Source organism: Nerophis ophidion, linkage group LG20 (genome assembly GCF_033978795.1).
Source record: "Nerophis ophidion isolate RoL-2023_Sa linkage group LG20, RoL_Noph_v1.0, whole genome shotgun sequence".
In the NCBI taxonomy this organism is placed as follows: Eukaryota; Metazoa; Chordata; class Actinopteri; order Syngnathiformes; family Syngnathidae; genus Nerophis; species Nerophis ophidion.
Window position 1 is genome coordinate 34,444,600 of NC_084630.1, and position 24,109 is coordinate 34,468,708.

Here is a 24,109-nt window from a genome sequence, read left to right on the forward strand (position 1 = left end):
GCGCTCCTGCAGACCACCTCCTTGATCGACCTCTTATAACCGAGCCAGAGCTACGAATACAGGGAAAACAAACGCAAATGGTGAAAAAACAACCACAAACTCAATATTTCACTGTTCTGCAGAACTTTGCTGTAAGAATTATTTCTCTGTCTGACACTCGCTATCAGGCTTTTTTCTGCTCTGAAATCAAGCCCCGCCTACTCTGTTTTTTGCCCGCCTGCATGTAGCAGACCTTTGTGTGTCACTCAAACATTCAAATTTAATTCCTGAAGTGGGAGGAAGCCGGAGTACCCGGAGGGAAGCCACGCAGTCACGGGGAGAACATGCAAACTCCACACAGAAAGATTCCGAGCCCGGGATTGAACCCAGGCCTACTCCGGACCCTTGCATTGTGAGGCACATGCACTAACCACTGTGGCACCGTGCTGCCCATCAATGATATGGCAAGCAAAAAAATCTGCTATTGTCCTTAAAATACACATTGAGGCTAATAAAAGTGTTACATCTGATTTCGAGATTAATTGCTCAAACTAATTGATAGATTACAGTTGTCCCTCACTATACTATACAGCCTTTTTGCCACATTACATTTTTTTTTGTTTTTTTCAAGGCTAGAGCAGCGGAGCAAGCCCTCCAGGGGACATGTATACCCGACAGAAATTGCTGTCTTTTTTTATTCTATATGTTTGGACGCCTTTTTGAGGCCTTTAACATGCATTTTGCAGCCGCGTCAGGCGTGGCCCAACATTTTTGATTTTGGGCACCCTGAAAATTAAATTCCAAAATGGCTCTAGCGCCACCTTTAAAATTTGAAAAAAATATTGACACAAACTTTGCAGGAGACATCCATCATGACGGGACGCACATAAAGGTCTCAGGAACCCAGACCTAATTGTCAGCATAATTTGATGTAAAAAATTCAGTTTACAAAATTAAAACGCAAAAAATATGGTTTGAAAATATCCAGCGGGCCGCAATGAAATGTTGATGTTGTTTTATGCAAGTATAGCCCAGTTAACTGCCCTTTTTATGCGGTTTTGCGAGACCCGTGTCATGTGACTTCAAACTTGACACTTCATTGGCTGGTTCTGAGAGAGGACCGATTGCTTCCGTCTTAATTTACCGCAAGTGAGTCTTCCATTAGGAAGCAGCAAGTTTTTTGACACAGAATTTTTTTTTGCACTGAATTTTTCTAAGACGGATTTAAAAAACACTGAATGAATTTTTTATTCAATAATCAGGATAATTTGATGTAAAAAAAATTCAGTTTACAAAATTCAAATGCAGGGCTTCACGGTGGCAGAGGGGTTAGTGTGTCTGCCTCACAATACAAAGGTCCTGCAGTCCTGGGTTCAAATCCAGGCTCGGTCTCTTTCTGTGTGGAGTTTGCATGTTCTCCCCGTGAATGCGTGGGTTCCCTCCGGGTACTCCGGCTTCCTCCCACTTCCAAAGACATGCACCTGGGGATAGGTTGATTGGCAACACTAAATTGTCCCTAGTGTGTGAATGTGAGTGCGAATGTTGTCCATCTATCTGTGTAGGCCCTGCGATGAGGTGGCGACTTGTCCAGGGTGTACCCCGCCTTCCGCCCGATTGTAGCTGAAATAGGCGCCAGCGCCCCCCGCGACCCCAAAAGGGAATAAGCGGTAGAAAATGGATGGATGGATGGAAAATTCAAATGCAAAAAATATAGTTTTAAAATATCCAGCAGGTCGCATTGAAATGTTAATGTTGTTTTATGCAAAGCTAGCCCAGTTAACTGTGTCACGTGACCATACTTGCCAACCTTGAGACCTCCGATTTCGGGAGGTGTGGGGCGTAGTGAAGAGTCAAGTATTTCATAAATACATATAAATGTATATAAATATATATATATATATGTATATATAAAAGAAATACTTGAATTTCAGTGTTCATTTATTTACACATGTACTGTATTTTTCGGACTATAAGTCGCAGTCTTCTCCACAGTCAATGAAAAAATAATTAAAGAATTTTTATTTTTATTTTATTTTTTTCAAATTTATAGTTTGGCCAAATTACAAAAAAAAAACGCGACTTAAAAAGTCCGAAAAATATGGTACACACACATAACACTCATCTACTCATTGTTGAGTTAAGGGTTGAATTGTCCATCCTTGTTCTATTTTCTCTCACTCTTTTTATAACCATATGCATGTACAGTAGACGGCAGTATTGTCCTGTTTAAGAGTATCACAACACTGCTGTTTACGGCAGACGAACTGCTTTACGGTAGACAAAAACGTGACTGCTGTTTTTGTGTGTTGTTACCGCGCTGGGAGGACGTTAATGAAACGTCATTGGGCAGGCACGCTGCTTATATTGTGGGAAAGCGGACGTGAAAACAGGCTGTCCTCACTCAGGTCCGCATGGAGCTGGAGGGGTCATGGCCTCCAGCTCCGCCTGAATTTCGGGAGAAAATTTGTCCCGGGAGGTTTTTGGGAGAGGCGCGGAATTTCGTGAGTCTCCCGGAAAATCCGGGAGGGTTGGCAAGTATGCACGTGACTTCAAACTTGACACCTCGTTGGCTGGTTCTAAGACAGAATCGATTGCTTCGGTCTTAATTTACCGGAAGTGAATCTTCCATTTTGAAGCAGCACAATTTTTTACACTGAATTTTTATAGACTGATGTTAAAAAAACATTGAATTCATTTTCTATTAAATTCTCAGTATAATTTCACGTAAAAACAATTTGGTTTACAAAATTTAAAGGCAAACAATATAGTTTAAAAATATCCATGAATTGATTAACGTGGACTTAAACAAGTTGAAAAACTTATCCGAGTTTTTCAACTATTGCATTCGGCCGTCAAAATTGGGGGCCCCTGACCAGGTGGGTCCCAGCCCGTGTCATAAAGCCCAATAAAGATTACTACAATCTTAAACCCAATCAACGCTTGTTGCCATCCTGTACTACACTTGATATCCAACTAAAACAAGTCCGTCAAAAACAGTTCCCGCCAATAGCTCCGCCCCTTTAATCTGGTGCCAAGCATAACAATCACTTGTCTGAGAAGTGATTTTTTTTATTTTCGTGAATGCAGCTGGTACTGCATAGCTGGATGCCATCTGCACAGAGGCGTACACAAGCCGTTGATTTACGGGTTGCCGGGCAGATTAGGTTTGATGAAAACAAAAAAACACTTTGATGCAGGAAGACATTGATCAATGTCAACCAGCATGTTGCCATGGCGAGGATGTGCACTAACCTGTGTGTGTTTTTTTCCAGTCAGGCGCTCAACGGCGGCCCAGGCCTCACCTGTGCAGAGACAGACACAAAACTCAGGGGTGGCTTTGTGTGTTTGTGCTGAGGTATGACTTATCTGAGGTCTTGTTTCACTCTCACTCCAAACAGGCGAAACGTTAAGGCAAATGCACTTTTTTCTACTGTCGCTTTTGCCCACGCATTCTCTAACAGCGCATGAAAGCAGAATTACCACGCCATCTACTGTTCGCAGTTGGAACGACTAGCTGCGTTCCCATTATGTGTTTATGAGCGAGGGTAACAGGTAGCGCCAAATCAATTAGGAAACACTGCTCAGACTATTTCATTTGGAAACCTCATACGCTGACACGGCTAAATAATGAAACATAATCATGAGAACTAATTTCATTTTCAAATAGATTCATTACCCTGCATCACATTATGGCAGGGGTCCCCAAACTAGGGCCTGCCGGGGGGATCCAACGTGCAAGCGTCCAAAATCCGGCCCGTAGGAAGGCCCAAGTAAAAATAAAAAATAAAAAGATATTTTTGAATCATTTATAAAATCTGTCCTCTGTAATCCATTTTCTACTGCTTGTTACTCTCTGTGTCTCCTAGCCGCTCAGGCAAATCACATTGTCTAAAAATGCATTTTCCGATAACGTGGCATCATCGTGCTCTGAAAAAAATAAAAATAAAATAAAAAATATTATATATATATATATATATATATATATACATACATACATATACACACACATATACATATACATACATTAGGGGTGTAAAAGTATGTGTATTTGTATTGAACCGTTTCGGTACGGGGGTGTACCAAACGAGTTTCTAAGCTAAAGTCTTAACAAGCTGCTTTGCTTCTTCTGCCTCTGTCTCAGCATTGTCCCACCCACACAACCATCTGATTGGTTACATATGTAGCGGTAACAGCAAATCAGCAGTGCGTATTCAGAGCGCATGTAGTAAATGCTTCAGAGTCGAGCAGATAGGTGTTTAGCAGGTGAGCACAAGGAAATGATAATAAACACCTGCCAGTCAACTATTATAAACATCATTATGACCCCGTTGACCTTCTAGAAACTTAAACTGACGCTCAGTTCGCTCACAGCTCTGGCTTGAGGTGAAGGCTAATTAGTTTTTAGTGTAACGTTAGCTCATTGTGCAGTGTGTGTGTGTTTTACGGACAGAAAAGATTTGAATGGCAGGGTCCCTGCTATCACATGTTGATAAAAATATAAAATTGACATTATAAAAACCTACTACAGGCTTCCCAAATGCTGTAATAAATTAAGCATGGTGAGTTGACTTGAAACTGTTTAACGTTGCACTTTTTGTACATGTATGTAGTAGAAAAGTTTTGTCATTTTATTTAATCTGAGCAACAATTTGAGGCAGTTTAATGTTTATTAACATGGGCAGAATTATTAATAGTGTTCCCAATGTTAAAAGGATGAAGCCATTACTTACAAATAAGGTAAATAAATAACCCAAAAATTTATATTTTGTTGTTTTCTTACTGTACCAAAAATGAACCGAACCGTGACCTCTAAACCGAGGTACGTACCGAACCAAATTTTTTGTGTACCGTTACACCCCTAACATACATACATACATACATACATACATATATATATATATATATATATACACACACATAAGTATACGTATGTATATATACATATATATATATATATATATATTTTTTTTTTTTTTCCCCTTGGCCTCAGTCTGCACCCCCACTCCAGGGCCTAGGCTAAGACCGATTTTTTAAATTTTATTTTAATCTTCTATTTTTTTCTCCCCACCCCCCCACCCCCCTTGTTTACCTGTATGTCATCTTTTTTGTAAGGGGCGCTGGAAGCCGGCAGACCCGTCAGCGATCCTGTTCTGTCTCCCTGTAATGTTTGTCTGATCTTGAATGGGATTGTGCTGAAAATTGTAATTTTCCTGAAGGAACTCTCCTGACAGAAAATATAAAGTACTATCTATCTATATACATACATATATGTATGTATGTATACATACATATATGTATGTATACATATATACACACATACATAAATGTACTGTATGTATGTACGTTTGTATGTATGTATGTATACATACATACATACATAGATGTATGTATGTACAGTGGGGCAAAAAAGTATTTAGTCAGCCAGCGATTGTGCAAGTTCTCCCACTTAAAATGATGACAGAGGTTTGTAATTTTCATCATAGGTACACTTCAACTGTGAGAGACAAAATGTGAAAAAATATCCAGGAATTCACATTGTAGGAATTTTAAAGAATTTATTTGTAAATGATGGTGGAAAATAAGTATTTGGTCAACCATTCAAAGCTCTCACTGATGGAAGGAGGTTTTGTCTCAAAATCTCACGATACATGGCCCCATTCATTCTTTCCTTAACACGGATCAATCGTCCTGTCCCCTTAGCAGAAAAACAGCCCCAAAGAATGATGTTTCCACCCCCATGCTTCACAGTAGGTATGGTGTTCTTGGGATGCAACTCAGTATTCTTCTTCATCCAAACACAATGAGTTGAATTTATACCAAAAAGTTCTATTTTGGTTTCATCTGACCACATGACATTCTCCCAATCCTCTGCTGTATCATCCATGTATCCATTTTGGTATAAACTCAACTCGTCGTGTTTGGAGGAAGAAGAATACTGAGTTGCATCCCAAGAACACCAAACCTACTGTGAAGCATGGAGGTGGAAACATCATGCTTTGGGGCTGTTTTTCTGCTAAGGGGACAGGACGATTGATCCGTGTTAAGGAAAGAATGAATGGGGCCATGTATAGTGAGATTTTCAGCCAAAACCTCCTTCCATCAGTGAGAGCTTTGAATGGTTGACCAAATATTTATTTTCCACCATAATTTACAAATAAATTCTTTAAAATTCCTAAAATGTGAATTCCTGGATATTTTTTCACATTTTGTCTCTCACAGTTGAAGTGTACCTATGATGAAAATTACAGACCTCTGTCATCATTTTAAGTGGGAGAACTTGCACAATCGCTGGCTGACTAAATACTTTTTTGCCCCACTGTATGTATACATACATATATATATGTATACATACATACATATATGTATGTATGTATACTTACATACATACATATATGCATGTATGTATACATATGTATTCAATCTGGCCCCCCGAGTCAAAAAGTTTGGGGACCCCTGCATTATGGTAATGAGAAACCACCACACTGTTCTGTAATCAACATTCCTATTAGCTTAAAGGGGAACTGCACTTTTTGGCAGAATTTTGCCTATTCTAAATCCTTATGCAAAACCACATATGACTATTCCTTCTTCATGCATTCTAACACATAAAATATGCAAAGTATGAGGTGGCTAACAATGCAGCTAATGAGTACACTATTGTGCCCATAAAACCCTCTAAAAACCGCCAACAATACTCCATTTACATGTTGTGACCTCAATATTAACTAAGTATTTGCGATATTATAAGGGCCAACAAAAAACATTTTTAGCGGCTAACCAGCTTATGCTGCTATATTGAGTTATTGAGCTGCAGCATCGCCTCTGGGTTGGTGAAAGTCCATTTTACATTATAAATCACGCCTCTTGCTTTTACAGCAGAGGGTTGTTGCCATAAACCGAAAAGTTGGTCAACTTTGACAATCAACATTAACCCAGAGATGGTGAGAAAGACAAAAATTTACTTGTATGGGGTACTTTATTTTTTTACCTGTGTGAGGATTTTGATTAATTCTTTGTCAATACGGGAAGGTATAAACATCCCATCAGTCGACATCCCAGTGAGAGCAGACATTGTACAATAAGTGATTGTTTAATTATGCATTTCTTGTTTAGCATTTAGGAATACTGCTACACGATGCTCAGTGTCTCACTTAAGCTGGGTCTGTTTAGCCTTTAGCTTGTAAAACTTGTAGCTCATCCTCCTTATACTCATGCTCAAAAATAAGTTTCTGGACCATCATTTGTCCCAAAGTAGTCTTTGTTGCCACTCAACTCCATCATGAGTACAGTAGTACCTACAAGTCTGACATTTGCTTGTGTTTCTTAGTTTTGTATTCTCTTCCTCAGTTTACTTTCCAGCGCTCTTACTTTATGTTCCACTTCCTGCCTGTTTCCCTGAGTGCTGTTTCCCTCACCCGTCTCTAGGGATGGTATATGATAAGAGGTTTCCGGTTCAAATTCTACTTTCGCTTCTGCCTAAAAAATTGGTTCCTTAACAGTTCTCTTACCGATTCTTATATGGAAAAAAAGAGAAAAAATGGTGGATTAGCATCAATTTTATTTAAAGGTAGCATGACTTTACAAAGCCTACTGTGAGGTCTCAAGAGGCTCATACTTAAAGAAAAAATACATTTTTTTGGAAATATACACAATAATGCAACAATAATGAACTTATTACAAGCAAAGTGATATATGTCAAGTCTTTGTTAGTTATAATTTGGATGATTATGGCCTAAACTTTATGAAAACTGAATTGAAAATGTTTGAAAATGTAATGTTTCAAAAATTATAAGCCATTATAATAAAAAAATAATAAATGATTGACATATCTCACTTTGCATGTAATAAATTAATATCACATTAGTTTCACATTTGAATTTAATTATTATTATTTAATAATGGTCCTCACGAAGGACTGTTTTCACTCCTGGACTCTAGAAAGAGGTTCCTGCAGCCTACGTAGCAGAACCTCCAAGTTCTGTAACAGCTTCTTCCCTCAGGCCATAAGACTCTTGAACGCATCCAAATAATGCCCTAAATTCCCCCCAAAAACAGATTAACTCGCTGGAATATAAAAACAATATAACATTCATCCATAAATGTGGATGCAAATGCGAAAGTGCAATATATTTATTTGTACAGTAATTTATTTATATTTGCAGCTTATTGCTCTTTTATCCTGCACTACAACGAGCTAATGCAACAAAATGTTGTTCTTATCTGTGCTGTAAAGTTCAAATGTTAATAATGACAATAAAAAGGGGGGTCTAAGTCTAAGAAGTCTAATTGCTGACATGAATGGACTTTTTTTTTTACACCATATTCTAATGTTATGACTTCCACCAGTAAATATGATGACAGAGAAAATCTGGTCAAAGGAAAACATGCAACTTCTCTCTGACTACAATTGAACATTCACCTACCCAAAAATGCAAACGTTTGATCACAAACTTAGTGATGGGTGACATTCATCTAGGCCTCGGAGCCAGTCAGAATCTGTCTCTCTTCATGCTCATCTCAATGAGAAGGTATTTATTTCAATTTATAGAAAATTAATAAATAATAATTAAATAATTTTCCCAACATGAGAAGTGAGTTAGTACTTGTTGTATTGACATCGGAGCAATTAAAATTGCAACTTTTACTTATAATTATTGCATGTTATGTGTTCAAATGTTTCAACATATCGCTGGCATGTCCAGAAGAATTTTTTATTAATCTAATTTTTTTTTTTTTATTAAATCAACATAAAAAACATAAGACACACTTACAATTAGTGCACCAACCCAAAAAACCTCCCTTTTTAATGACAAAAATAGGAGTCATCTAATGACTCATATTTGACACACCCAGCTACGGTATATTAATAAAACATAGCTGCTTACTGTTCTTTTTAGCATACCGGTATTCAATAGCTTGGACCTTAAATCCCACTGAATAGCTCTTAATCTTCTTCCCTTAATGCGATTTCAAAGTACCGGTATTGAAATCGTGACGTCACAAGTTTGACCAGGCGGTAATACTAAGCATGCGCTAATTATTTTGGGAAGCGAGTTTGACCCGGCAGTAATTCAAGGCAGGCGCATACTATATACCCGGCGGCAATTCAAGGAAATACGGTATGGTCGTTTTAAACTTTAATGCCGAGAGGGAAATCACAACTAAGTCCATCCATCCATTTCCTACCGCTTATTCCCTTTTGGGGTCGCGGGGGGCGCTGGCGCCTATCTCAGCTACAATTGGGCGGAAGGCGGGGTACACCCTGGACAAGTCGCCACCTCATCGCAGGGCCAACACAGATAGACAGACAACATTCACACTCACATTCACACACTAGGGCCAATTTAGTGTTGCCAATCAACCTATCCCCAGGTGCATGTCTTTGGAAGTGGGAGGAAGCCGGAGTACCCGGAGGGAACCCACGCATTCATGGGGAGAACATGCAAACTCCACACAGAAAGATCCCGAGCCTGGATTTGAACCCAGGACTGCAGGACCTTCGTATTGTGAGGCAGACGCACTAACCCCTCTGCCACCGTGAAGCCCCACAACTAAGTCAATTTAGCAAATCTGTATTAATTAAACAGTTACTAAGCAGTGGCACAAACATTCATGTCATTTCCAAAACAGAACGAGCAAGATTGTCAGTGACATTTTAAAACAAGCTATTAGTGCACTTTTGTGTATGATGTCACTAAGATGACATATCAAAACAAAAACTAAATTAAAGTGCACTTTTTGAACAGAACGCCACTACAATAATTTAAAAACAAAGTGCACTTTATTGCATGATGTCACACAAGATATTTTAAAAACTGTCAAATACAAAATGAGCTGCATAATAGGAAATCAAATAGTGTATGTCCTCCACTATGTGGTAGGTTACTGCGGACGTTATCTCCGTCTGTTTTTGACCATTTTTTTCATACGTTGTTGATGTGGAAATGTTTGCTTTGGCATTTTGTTGGTGTGGCCGGAGATATTGACATGTAGAGTTTCAAGCACTCCTCATTCTCTAGCGGGTGACTTTTTCAAATGATGCTACACATTAGCAGCAATGCTACTTTTTGTAGCAACGCTTTTGGCGCATACTTGACATATTACGGTTGTCTGTCTGTTCAACATCTTCCCGCTTGAAGCCAAACCACAGCCAGGCGATGGACCCTGTGTTGTTTTTCTTGGGAATTAATTCTTCTTCCTTCATTCATTTGTTACCAGATTCACACCTTCTTTCTTTCGTATTACCACTTGCACCGCACCACTAGCATCACAGCTAACGTTACCCTTTAATATTAAAAAGGGACAAGCGGTAGAAAATGGATGGACGGGTTTACAATTAGCAATCAAATCTTGGAGAATGGTTAAGAGTACAAAAGCCCCTAAATTGATATCTTTGTTAAAACATTTAAAGTGATTTTGGTAGCCCTTTTTGTCTTTTATTATTCTTTTTTACTAATATTTAATACTCTATTTGCTTATGTTTTATTTCCTTGTTGTTGAAAGTGACTTAACTATTGAGTGAATTATAATTGAATGTTTGTTGTTCAATAAAAAATAAATAATGAAATAAAAATATTTTTACGTAAAAGCGACTCAAAATGGCCTTCACAACAAACCCCCCCACCTTTGGGTAAAACTCTTGAGGGTCACTTAAAGGGGCCACACTCTTTACTGCATACTTGAAATCATTACAGTGGATGTTAGGTGTAGATCCACCCATGGCGTTTGTTTACATTTTGATGTCGGTGAGCTACGGTGTGTAGTGAAGCATGTTTAGCTATTCCTCGTCCTGCAAGGATAATGATACTTCTAAGAAACATACTTTATTTGTCGCCAAGGAGACCAGGATTAGGGAAGTCGTCAAAACACTGCCGACGGCGAATTGACTTTCGCCTTAAAGCACCTCTTCCTGTGGGCATTTCAGTGTTATAACTTCTGTCAGGCTTGCCACTGGCAGTTTGTTTGTGTTTTAGTTTCTCCTCTGTGTGTTTAGTATTTCCTGTCCTTAGTTCCTGTCTGCACTCTTATTTTGGTTCAACTTCCTGTTTGTCTCCCTGAGTGCTTTGTTTCCCCTCAGCTGTGGCTGATGGGCACCTGGCCTCACCTGGTGTCAATCAGCCCTCTCTTATTTTACCTGCTTTGTTCCTCCAGTCAGTGCTCGATTATTGATTTGTCGATGACACTTCTTGTCGCTCTTGTGATGTGTTATCGATCCTGTCGTGTCGTACCTTGTCGTGTCTTTGCAGCGTAGCGGTAAGCTATATTCAGTTGATGTTTGTAGCTTATTGTTTTTTGTTCCCTGCTTCCAGTTTGTTCTTTCATTTTACAAGTACGACTTCTGTTTCCTGCCAGATACCTGTTAGCTTCCACGCTAGGCCTTTTGTTTGTTATCCGCCCACGTGTGCGCTTTTTGTTTGAAGCCTTTGTTTGTTTTTGGCTTAGTGTTTAATTAAATCATGTTTTCCTGCAAAATGCCTCCTTTCATCTCTGCATCTTGGGGTTCGTCACAAACTAACTTTGACAACTTCACCTTTGTCGTCAGTTTTTAAGCCAAAATGTGTCCCGTATCCCTTTTCTGTCAACACACTGTCTGCTTGTAAGAACGCAGTGATTATGCACTGCCAAACATGCTCCTCTGCTCGTAAACCAGCAATGACATTGGCTGAGAGACAACAGTGTGGAGATGTTCCCATTCTCTATAGAAGAGATCAAATTTGGCATTTATATAAATGACTGTCAACATCATTATGCTCCAGGCAATTTTTTTTCTACATAAATGTCGACTTATGAAAGCAAGGCCTACATTTTTTAAATGGCTTAATGGTGTTAGCCCTCCACGGTGTACCCCGCCTTCCGCCTGAATGCAGCTGAGATAAGCTCCAGCGACCCCCCCGTGACCTCAAAAGGGACAAGCGGTACAAAATGGATGGATGGATGGATGGATAGGTTTACAATTATCAATCAAATCTTGGAGAATGATTAAGAGTACAAACGCACTTAAATTGATATCTTTGTTAAAACATTTAAAGTGATTTAGGTAGCCCTTTTTGTCTTTTTTTTTTAATATCCATCCATCCATTTCTACCGCTTGTCCCTTTCGGGGTCGCGGCGGGTGCTGGAGTCTTTCTCAGCTACAATCGGGCGGGAGGCGGCGTACACCCTGGACAAGTCGCCGCCTCATCACAGACAGACAGACAACATTCACACACTAGGGACAATTTAGTGTTGCGAATCAACCTATCCCCATCCATCCATCCATTTTGTACCACTTGTCCCTTACGGGGTTACGGGGGGTGCTGGAGCCTATCTCAGCTACAATCGGCCGGAAGGCGGGTTACACCCTGGACAAGTCGCCACCTCATCACAGACAGACAGACAACATTCACACACTAGGGACAATTTAGTGTTGCCAATCAACCTATCCAATATTTTTTTACTATCATTATTATTTATTAACATTTAATACTCTCTCTATTCGCTTTTGTTGTCTTTCCTTGTTGTTAAAAGTGCTTTGACTGTTGAGGGAATTATAATTGCATGTTTGTTGTTCGGTAAAAAAAAAAATATAAAAAGTACTTTTACGTAAAAGCGACTCAAAATGGCGGTCACAACAAACCCCCAACGTTGGGTAGGGTAAAACTCTTAAAGGGGGCCGCACCCAATTACTCCCTCTTAACTGCATGTATGAATGGTAAACAAGAACAACATTGATATACAGTATATGCACAATAGAAAAATGGCGGTAAAGAATGATGACAAAGTAAGGTAAACAGGTGTGGTGAATTATGTCCTTAAAGCAGGGGTGTTCAAAGTGCGGCTCGCAGGTAATTTTTTAACGGCCCCACGGCACATTTTAAAAATACGATTGTAACATTTTTTAAACGTAAAAAGTGATATAAAGGAGAAAACGGGTGAAATGTAACAAGAAAATGTTGCAATGTTTACTCTAATAACACAAAGCTGCCATGCAGGCTGTTTCTTTCTTTAGAAAATAATAATGAATCAAAACCAATGTCATTATGAATTATTGACCTATTCAAGGCTCCAATTACGTCATGTTAAATATTTTTAGGGGAAAATGTTGCATATTTTGTGTTTGCCATATAAAAAAATGAGCTGTTGTTTTAAAGAAGGGCCTAAAATGAACAAACAAAAAACATAAAAAACAATAAAACTTATAATTGACTTATAGAACTGAAGTTGATCTCGAGATTATTGTGTTAAAAGTAAACAGTAAAAAAAAAAATGTGTAATTTATTTTCTAACACTTTAATGCAGTGGTTCTCAAATGGGGGTACTTGAAGGTATGCCAAGGGGTATGTGAGATTTTTTTTAAATATTCTAAAAATAGCAACAATTCAAAAATCCTTTATAAATATATTTATTGAATAATACTTCAACAAAATATGAATGTAAGTTCATAAACTGTGAAAAGCAATGCAACAATGCAATATTCAGTGTTGATGGATAGATTTTTTTGTGGACATGTTCCATAAATATTGATGTTAAAGATGTATTTTTTTGTGAAGAAATGTTTAGAATGAAGTTGATGAATCCAGATGGATCTTTATTACAATCCCCAAAGAGGACACTTTAAGTTGATGATTACTTCTATGTGTAGACATCTTTATTTATAATTGTAGCACTTGTTTATTTTTCAACAAGTTTTTAGTTATTTTTATATCTTTCTTTCCATATAGTTCAAGAAAGACCACTACAAATGAGCAATATTTTATATAATTTAATAAATCAGAAACTGATGACATAGTGCTGTATTTTACTTCTTTGTCTCTTTTTTTCAACCAAAAATGCTTTGCTGTGATTAGGGGGTACTTGAATTAAAAAAATGTTCACAGAGGGTACATCACTGAAAAAAGGTTGAGAACCACTGCTTTAATGAGTAGGACCCTTTTGGATCCCCAATAATTTTAGTGTGATTTGTTTTTAAGTGTCATTGCTCAAGAAATAATAATTAATCAAAATCAATAGTGTTATTAGTTATTGACTTTTTTAAGGCTCCAATTATTATATAATCTCAAATATTCCACTTAAAAAAAATATTGGGTGATAATATTGCATATTTTGTGGGGGGTTTCCCCATCCAAAAAACAGGGTTTTCTTTGACAAAACGAGCATAAAACTTAAATCTTTAAAATCATTATATTGACGGATGGACCTAATGTTGATCTGGAGATTTAAAACTTGAATAATAATAAAAAAATAATACTGAATAATGACACATTTTTAATATTTTTTTGACCAAAACCCTTTGGGGTCCCTGTGATCAAGCCTGAATGGAGGCCTAAATGTATATTGGTTATACATACATTGTATTATGGCCCCCGCTTGCTTGGATTTTTCAGTGTGGGGTCCTAAGTGGAAAAAGTTTGGACATCCCTGCCTTAACATCACATATGAATGGCAAACAAGAACAACATTGATATATATGCACAATGAACAATGGCGGTGAAGAATGATGACAAAGTAAGGTAAACATGTGTGGTGAATTATGTGTTAAAGCATGGGTGTCAAACTCTGGCCCGCGGTGTAATTTCATTTGGCCCTTGAGGCAATATCAAATTAACAACAAACCTGGCCCGCCGGTATTATACAGCGGCGGTGCCGCTGTAACACTGCATTCACCGCTAATACTCATACTTGCCAGCCCTCCGGATTTTCCCGGGAGACTTCCAAATTTCAGTTGCCCCCCGAAAATCTCCCGGGGGAAACCATTCTCCTGATTTCCACCCGGATAACAATATGGGGGGCGTGGCTTAAAGGCACTGCCTTAAGCGTCCTCTACAACCTTTCGTCACATCCCTACATAAAAAAGTCACATAATTTATGAGGCTTTTACACACACACACACACACAAGTTAATGCAAGGTATGCTTGATCAACAGCCATACAAGTCACACTGAGGGTGGCCGTATAAACAACTCTGACACTTACAAATATGCGCCACAGTGTGAACCCACACCAAACAAGAATGACAAACACATTTCGGGAGAACATCTGCACCGTATGCTTCACGGTGGAAGATGGGTTAGTGCGTCTGCCTCACAATACGAAGGTCCTGCAGTCCTGGGTTCAATCCCAAGCTCAGGATCTTTCTGTGTGGAGTTTGCATTTTCTCCCCGTGAATGCGTATGTTCCCTCCGGGTACTCCGGCTTCCTCCCACTTCCAAAGACATGCACCTGGGGATAGGTTGATTGGCAACACTAAATTGGCCCCAGTGTGTGAATGTTGTCTGTCTATCTGTGTTGGCCCTGTGATGAGATGGCAACTTGTCCAGGGTGTACCCCGCCTTCCGCCCGATTGCAGCTGAGATAGGCACCAACGCCCCCCCGCGACCCCCAAATGGGAATAAGCGGTAGAAAATGGATGGATGGATCTGCACCGTAACACAACATAAACACAACAGAACAAACACCAGAAACCCTTGCAGCACAAACTACAATACACACCCCTCCCACCTCAGGTTGCCTCAGCTCAAAGCCTGAGCCCTGACATTAAAGGGGAACATTATCACCAAACCTATGCAAGAATCAATATATACCTTGATGTTGCAGAAAAAAAGACCATCTATTTTTTTAACCGATTTCCGAACTCTAAATGGGTGAATTTTGGCAAATTCAACGCCTTTCTGTTTATCGGTCTTTTAGCGATGACGTCGGAACGTGACGTCACCGAGGTAATACACCCGCCATTTCCATTTTCACATTACAAACACCGGGTCTCAGCTCTGTTATTTTCCGTTTTTTCGACTATTTTTTGGAACCTTGGAGACATCATGCCTCGTCGGTGTGTTGTCGGAGGGTGTAACAACACTAACAGGGAGGGATTCAAGTTGCACCACTGGCAAGAAATCTTCCGCCAGACACCCATTGAATTTGCCAGAGTGTCTGCACATTTTACCGGCGATGCTAAGACAGACATGGCACAGAGATGTATGGATAACCTGGAGATGCATTTGCAACGATTAAGTCAACGAAATCACAAAGGTGAGTTTTGTTGATGTTGTTGACTTATGTGCTAATCAGACATATTTGGTCGCGGCATGACTGCCAGCTAATCGATGCTAACATGCTATGCTAATCGATGCTAACATGCTATTTACGCTAGCTGTATGTACATTTGAAACTAGATACCCACATTTAATGCGAAACAAACACTTACCAATCGACGTATTTAAGTTGCTCCAGTGTCACAAGATGCGAAAGTCCTGATCGTTTGGTCCGCACATTTTACCGGCAATGCTAATAAGGCAGCCATGCAATGGGCCACTTCATTAGGTACACTCACGCTATGGCCGAATAGCGTCAATAGCTATTTGCTCAATAGCTTCAATTTCTTCTTCAATTTCGTTTTCGCTATCTGCCTCCATACTCCGACCATCTGTTTCAATACATGCGTAATCTGTTGAATCGCTTAAGCCGCTGAAATACGAGTCTGAATCCGAGCTAATGTCGCTATATCTTGCTATGCTAACCGCCATGTTGTTTGTATTGGCAGCCCTGTATGACGTCACAGGGAAATGGACAGTCTCATCGCAAATAGCGAAAATCAAGAACTTTAAAGCAGTTTTTCGGGATATTCCGGGAGGTGTAAAATTAAAAAAAAAAACTTCGAAAAATAAAACAAACCACTGGGAACTGATTTTTATTGTTTTTAACCCTTTTGAAATTGTGATAATGTTCCTATTTAATGAACTAGCATCCAAGAAAAGAAAGATAGATAGTAGTTCATTGATTCCTTCAGGAAAATTAAGATGGCTTGGGCACATCAGATTAGATCAGTGTGTCGCGAACTGAGCAGTAAAAAGGCCTGAATGGTTGATTTATTCATTGGTATTTTGTTTTCAAATTTATTAGAAGGCTGCAAATAGAAAAGAGGCTGTCACGCCAAATTTCTTCAAGTTTACTTCCGGGGTCATGATTAATACAGACGTTTTGTTAACGCTATATTATAAAAATACAGACGTTTTGTTAACGCTATATTATAAAAAAAATAAATTAAAAAACAATTTACAAACACAAGCTATGGGATGACATACGAGGAAACGTGACCCCGGAAGTAAATGCGTCATCCCATAGCTTGAGTTTGTAAATTGTTTTTTTATTTTTATTTTTTTCAAATATAGCTTTAACAAAATTTCATTTTTTTTTTATGATATAGCGTTATATTTTTCACACCTGTGTTAAAGCAACCGCTACAAGTCTGTTTATGTTTGTCATTGCCAACTACGTACACCTGTTGTGTCGCTTTAACCGGCACATATCTGCTTCCATATGGCCTACAACGTTGGTGTTCTTGATAATTAAACCACTCTTACCCGCACGTCGTCATTCTGGGGTGATAACTACCGCAGCAATGCGCGTTCTTGACGTATCCTCCATCCCCGACTCTCTGCCTGGTACGTCTGCTTTATCGCTCATTAAATGGCGGGTGAGGGAAACGGCGCGAAGGGAGCCAGACCGGAAGTGGTACAAAAAATAAGAGCGCTGGACAGGAAACAAGACTAAACTCGGGAAGAGAATACACAACTAGGAAACATGGCTAAGATTTATAATTATAAATGTAAGTTACCATGAGTTGATTAACGTGGACTTAAATAAGTTGAAAAACGTATTTGGTTTGTTACCATTTAGTGGTCAATTGTACGGTATATGTCAGGGGTAGGGAACCTATGGCTCGAGAGCCAGATGTGGCTCTTTTGATGACTGCATCTGGCTCTCGGATAAATCTGAGCTGACATTGCTTAACACAATAAGTAATGAATAATTCCACTTGTATTCACAGTGTCAAAAAACTTTCAAAATATAAAACATTCTCATGCATTTTTATGTTCCAAAAATTGCGTTAATGGTAAGAAGTAATTTCTTTATTATTGGTTAGTGTGGGTCTTCCCCTTCAGGGGGTTCTTAAGACCACCAAGCATCAACATGAGAGCCTGTTTCAGGGTTACAATACTGTTTGATTATTCAATAAGTCTCTCAGTTGCTTTCCAGCAATTGTCTTTTTCTCTTTCATTCTCGCTCGCGCTCTGGCTCCAGCCCCAACCCCGTCTCTCCTCCTGGCTGCTGCTTATACCATTGCAACAGATGATTAGATAACAAGGCCCAGGTGGGCCATCTAAGCACCTGTCGCTGATTTCGAGGCCGGTCCTGGCAACACCCTGCTTCGCTGCAGGCCCACAGGCCACGCCCCCTCCACAGTTAGCTTCAGAATAACAATGTTATTACAAAGAATAAGAGACCTATTATACTCTACAAATGTTGGTCTGACTTAAAAATGCACGCGTTTAGTTGTGTTTAGTGTTAAAAAAAATATTATATGGCTCTTACGGAAATACATTTTAAAATATTTGGCTTTTTGGCTCTCTCAGCCAAAAAGGTTCCCGACCCCTGGTATATGTACTGTACTGTGTAATCCACTAATACAAGTCTAAATCAATTCTCAATACTCGACCTGTTTTTTGTGCCTTTAAAGGCCTACTTAAATGAGATTTTCGGCAACCATTCTCTCGATTTCCACCTGGACAACAATATTGGGGGCGTGCCTTAGAAGTACCCTACCACTTGTCATCACATCCACTTTTCCTCCTTACAAACAGCGTACCGGCCCAGTCAGGTAATTTATGCGGCTTCTACACACACACACGAGTGAATGCAAGGCATACTTGATCAACAGCCGTACAGGTCACACTGAGGGTGGCGGTATAAACAACTTTAACAGTTACAAATATGCGCCACACTGTGAACCCACACCAAACAAGATTGACAAACACATTTCGGGAGAACATCCGCACCGTAACACAACCGAACAAATACCCAGAATCCCTTGCAGCACTAACTAACCCCTCTTCCCCAACCCTACCCACCTGAGCCCCGGCATTAATGAACTACCTTCCAAGAAGAGATGGCAGGTATCTGGCTTGGGCACATCAGATTAGATCAGTGTGTCGCAAACTGAGCAGTGAAAAGGCCTGAATGGTTGATTTATTCATTGGTATATTATTTTCAAATGTATTCGCCTGTAGAAAAAGTTAATGTTGATATTCACCTCTGAAGGTTGCAAATAGAAAAGAGGCATTCAATTTTTTATTTAAATTGTATCTAATATATATATATATTTTTTAAAGTTGATTTTACACTATTAAGTTATATAAGCGTTGCTTGTTCCATATTCAGTGTTAAAGCAAATCAGTGTAGCAAACTGAGCAATAATTAACATTTTATTCTTGCACTTTCTCTTGCTACTTCAAGGCTTGAATGTTTGATTCATTCATTATTGTTATTTTATTTTATTTTCAAATTCATTATTAGCCTATGGAAAAAGTTTATTTTGATATTTAACTCAGAAGGCTGCAAATAGAAAAGAGGCATTCATCCATCCATCCATTTCCTACCGCTTATTTCCTTTTGGAGTCGCGGGGGGCGCTGGCAGAGGCATTCAATTATTTAAATGTTATTTGATATCCCATTGATATTTTTATTATTATTATTATTATTAACTTTATTTTGCATGTTACTAAAGTTATATAAGCCTTGCTAGTTCAATATTCAATGCAAAACTGGTTTGGATCCCTATTGAAAGGTTCATTTGTTCAACCTTGGCCCACGGCTTTGTTCAGTTTTAAATTTTGGCCCACTCTGTATTTGAGTTTGACACACCTGGTGTTGATCCACCCTTGGGGTTTGTTTACATTTTGATGCCAGTGAGCTACGGTGGGAAGTGAAGCATGTTTAGCGAGTCCTCGTCCTGCAGTGATAATGATAATTGTAAGAAACATACTTTATTTGTCGCCATGGAGACTAGGATTAGTGATTTATAAGTCGCCAAAACACTGCAGACGGCGGCTGGACATTAGCCTTATGTCTTATAGCACCTCTTCCTGAGCGCGTTTCAGTGTTATAACTTCACCTTTATAGTCAATTTTTAAAGGGGAACATTACCACCAAACCTATGCAAGCGTCAATATACACCTTGATGTTGCAGAAAAAAGACCATGTATTTTTTTAACCGATTTCCGAACTCTAAATGGGTGAATTTTGGCAAATTCAACGCCTTTCTGTTTATCTGTCTTTTAGCGATGACGTCGGAACGTGACGTCACCGAGGTAACACACCCGCCATTTTTATTTTCTCATTACAAACACCGGGTCTCAGCTCTGTTATTTTCCGTTTTTGACTATTTTTTGGAACCTTGGAGACATCATGCCTCGTCGGTGTGTTGTCGGAGGGTGTAACAACACTAACAGGGAGGGATTCAAGTTGCACCACTGGCAAGAAATCTTCCGCCAGACCCCCGTTGAATGTGCCAGAGTGTCTGCACATTTTACCAGCGATGCTAAGACAGACATGGCACAGAGATGTATGGATAACCTGCAGATGCATTTGCAACGATTAAGTCAACGAAATCACAAAGATGAGTTTTGTTGATGTTGTCGACTTATGTGCTAATCAGACATATTTGGTCGCAGCATGACTGCCAGCTAATCGATGCTAACATGCTATGCTAATCAATGCTAACATGCTATTTACGCTAACTGTATGTACATTTGAAACTAGATACCCACATTTAATGTGAAACAAACACTTACCAATCGACGGATTTAAGTTGCTCCAGTGTCACAAGATGCGAAAGTTCTGATCGTTTGGTCCGCACATTTTACCGGCGATGCTAATAAGGCAGCCATGCTATGGGCCACTTCATTAGGTACACCCATGCTATGGCCGAATAGCGTCAATAGCTGTTCGCTCAATAGCTTCAATTTCTTCTTCAATTTCGTTTTCGCTATCTGCCTCCATACTCCGACCATCTGTTTCATGAATCGCTTAAGCCGCTGAAATCCGAGTCTGAATCCGAGCTAATGTCGCTATATCTTGCTGTGGTAACCGCCATGTTGTTTGTATTGGCAGCCCTGTATGATGTCACAGGGAAATGGACGGGTGGATATAGCGATGGTGAAAATCAGGCACTTTGAAGCAGTTTTTCAGGATATTCCGGGAGGTGTAAAATTTTGAAAAAAACTTTGAAAAATAAAACAAGCCACTGGGAACTGATTTTTATTGTTTTTAACCCTTTTGAAATTGTGATAATGTTCCCCTTTAAGCCAAAATGCGTTCCTTCTCCCTTTTCTATCTACACACTGTGTCTGCTTGTAATTACTCAGTGATTGTGCGCTGCCGAACATGCTCCCATGCTCATAAAAACCGGTACGTGTCAGAGACTGTTCTCGTACCGAAAATGATTCATTAGTATCGCGGTACTATATTAATACCGGTATACCGTACAACCCTAACCGGAAAAAGGAAAACGCGAACGCTGTGATGCGTTTTTAAAATTAACACGCTGCCGTATAAAAATATTATGACTGTACATGTTAATACTGTGACGAGGTTGCGACTTGTCCAGGGTGTACTCCGCCTTCCGCCCGAATGCAGCTGAGATAAGCTCCAGCACCCCCCGCGACCCCAAAAGGGACAAGCGGTAAAAAATGGATGGATGGATGTTACTAAATAGCAGAGGTGGGACCAAGTCATTGTTTTGCAAGTCACAAGTAAGTCTCAAGTCTTTGACCTCAAGTCTCAAGTCAAGTCCCGAGTCAATACAGGCAAGTCCGAGTCAAGTCCAAAGTCAATAATGGAAAGTCTCAAGTCAAGTCCCAAGTCCTGCATTTTGGGTTTCGAGTCATTTCAAGTCTTTTTAACCACAGACTAATATATGTACACAGATTGTGTATGCTTTTAAAACGCTGTATGTATTTATTATTTAAAAAAACAGTGCTGACATTGCACTTCATAATAGCACTATTAACCAGTTATTCTAAACATTTAACTCATTCCTTTACAGTATAAACACATTTGAAAAAAAAAGTGCAACTGTACTTACTTGCACAAAACCAGTTATTCTAAACATTTAACTCATTCCTTTACAGTATAAACACATTTGAAAAAACAAGTGCAACTGTACTTACTTGCACAAAAGTGTTAACATTGTATTTCCATGGAATATTGCATTGTAACTAGTTCATCAGCAGTTTATCTCATGTTGTCACCTTATCTCATTGATCTCATCTCATACTGTATGTGTTTATGTGTGTGTACACATGAAAAACAACAAATACATGAACATAACAATGAACAGTGCTGTACTTGTTAGATGTCAGGGCTCTATGGGAATATGTACACATATTCTTAATATAGTATACATTTTAACTGACCTTTATTTGGCTATGTTTGTCTTTTTGTAGGTGGCTAAATTATGCGGTGCTGCTGACCGCCGTCTAACGTTACGTTACTGTGTGTGATACATTCACTAACGTAACGTTATGTGTGGGTACCTCATGCAACCCTGCTTAAAAAAAATATCACTTGACAAAAAGTATGAATAAGGTAGCAAACTGCAGTGGACGCAAAAGATTGCCGTGTTTGCAATGACGTTATAACCATAGACATCTTATAAGTAGACGCCGCATTGGCTGCTGTGACGCAAGCAATTTGGCCACCATCTTGAAGTGGTGATGAGGAGCCGGCAAGCAGCCTAAACTGACAGATGCTGGGCTGGTATTCAGCGTTTTCCTGCTCAATTGTGAAAAAAATATTACCACAGAGTTAAGCAGGAGCAAAGAACTACAATATTTGTATGTGAAAATCACAAAGAAATCTTCTGGGGAAGGATGACCCCCTACAGGTATTTGGTTTACAAACTTTCAGGCCCACCTAAAACAAAATTCACCAGCCGCCATTGATTATGATGCATTCTTATTTTATTGTAACCACAGATAAGTCTTCAAGTAACAATATTCAAATACTAACTTTGTTGAGTAAAACAGAATTTAGTTTTATTCTGAATCCAGTGAAACAGATTGGTGGTTTTAGCTGAAATAAAGACTTTCAGGTGTTTATATATGTTCAATCACTGTAAACATGATCATTTAAAGGAAGAATGTAATAGAAAATATCAATACAAAGTGTCAAGACAGAATAAACTCTCTGTTGTTGCAGCAACAGAGATAAAGTCTGTATCAGTGGTTCTCAACCTTTTTTCAGTGATGTACCCCCTGTGAACATGTTTTTAATTCAAGTACCCCCTAATCAGAGCAAAGCACTATGTCATCAGTTTCTGATTTATTAAATTGTATAACAGTGCAAAATATTGCACAATTGTAGTGGTCTTTCTTGAACTATGTGAAAAAAAAAAGATGTTAATAAAACTAAAAACTTGTTGAAAAACAAACAAGTGATTCAATTATAAATAAATATTTCTACACATAGAAGTAATCATCAACTTAAAGTGTCCTCTTTGGGGATTGTAATAGGGATCCATCTGGATTCATCAACTTCATTCTAAACATTTCTTCACAAAAAAGAAATCTTTAGCATCAATATTTATGGAACATGTCCACAAAAAATCTAGCTATCAACAGTGAATATTGCATTGTTGCATTTCTTTTCACAGTTTATGAATCTACATTCATATATTGTTGGAGTATTTTTCAAAAATATATTTATAAAGGATTTTGAATTGTTGCTATTTTTAGAATATTTAAAAAAAAATATCATGTACCCCTTTGCATACCTTCAAGTACCCCCATTTGAGAACATCTGGTCTATAGGTCCGTAAAATATATAGATATCTAATGTATTCATACATTGTTTATGTAGGATATATGCATGTATATACAACCTAATCATATTGTTTCTTCAACTTCAAAATAGCTGACTGTTTTTTTCCCCTTCTCTGGGATTATATTCCCAGTTTTGAGCTCAGACGTCTGGTCACTTATAGCATATAAGGATATTCTATTTCTGTTAAGCAAATTATGAACACATGTGTCCTTTATCACAGTTACATGTATGACACAAAAGCGCGTGAATATAAGTGGTATTCAGTGAGGTAAGATGAATTAAATGCACTGACAGTTCATTGTTCCTACCAAATGAATTGCACTGAGTGGAGCGGATCACCACTCCAAGATGGCGGCCCCGCGTCTCGTTTGCGGCAATAGGCAGTAGCGCTCGATGCTGCGTACCCTTATAAGATGTCTATGGTTCTAACGTTATCAGTGAGTTTGCAGCCTCACTGATTTAACTACACAGCAAATAAAAGTCACGTTACTCA

The 24,109-nt window shown here is 38.9% G+C and overlaps 1 protein-coding gene across 2 annotated transcripts in view; it reads right to left on the minus strand.

Moving 5' to 3' along the window:
* Nucleotides 1–17,446, minus strand: part of rnf150a (ring finger protein 150a) — a 109,344-nt gene extending 91,898 nt beyond the window's left edge. Inside the window, exons 1-2 of one of the 2 annotated variants that reach the window (XM_061881069.1) lie at nucleotides 17,316–17,446; nucleotides 3,232–3,281 (exon numbers count right to left, since the gene is read on the minus strand). The gene's annotated coding sequence lies outside the window, so the exon portion shown is untranslated. The remainder of the gene's footprint in view (nucleotides 1–3,231; nucleotides 3,282–17,315) is intronic. The other variant, XM_061881070.1, reaches the window with a different exon arrangement.
* Between the last annotated feature and the right edge of the window lie 6,663 nt (nucleotides 17,447–24,109).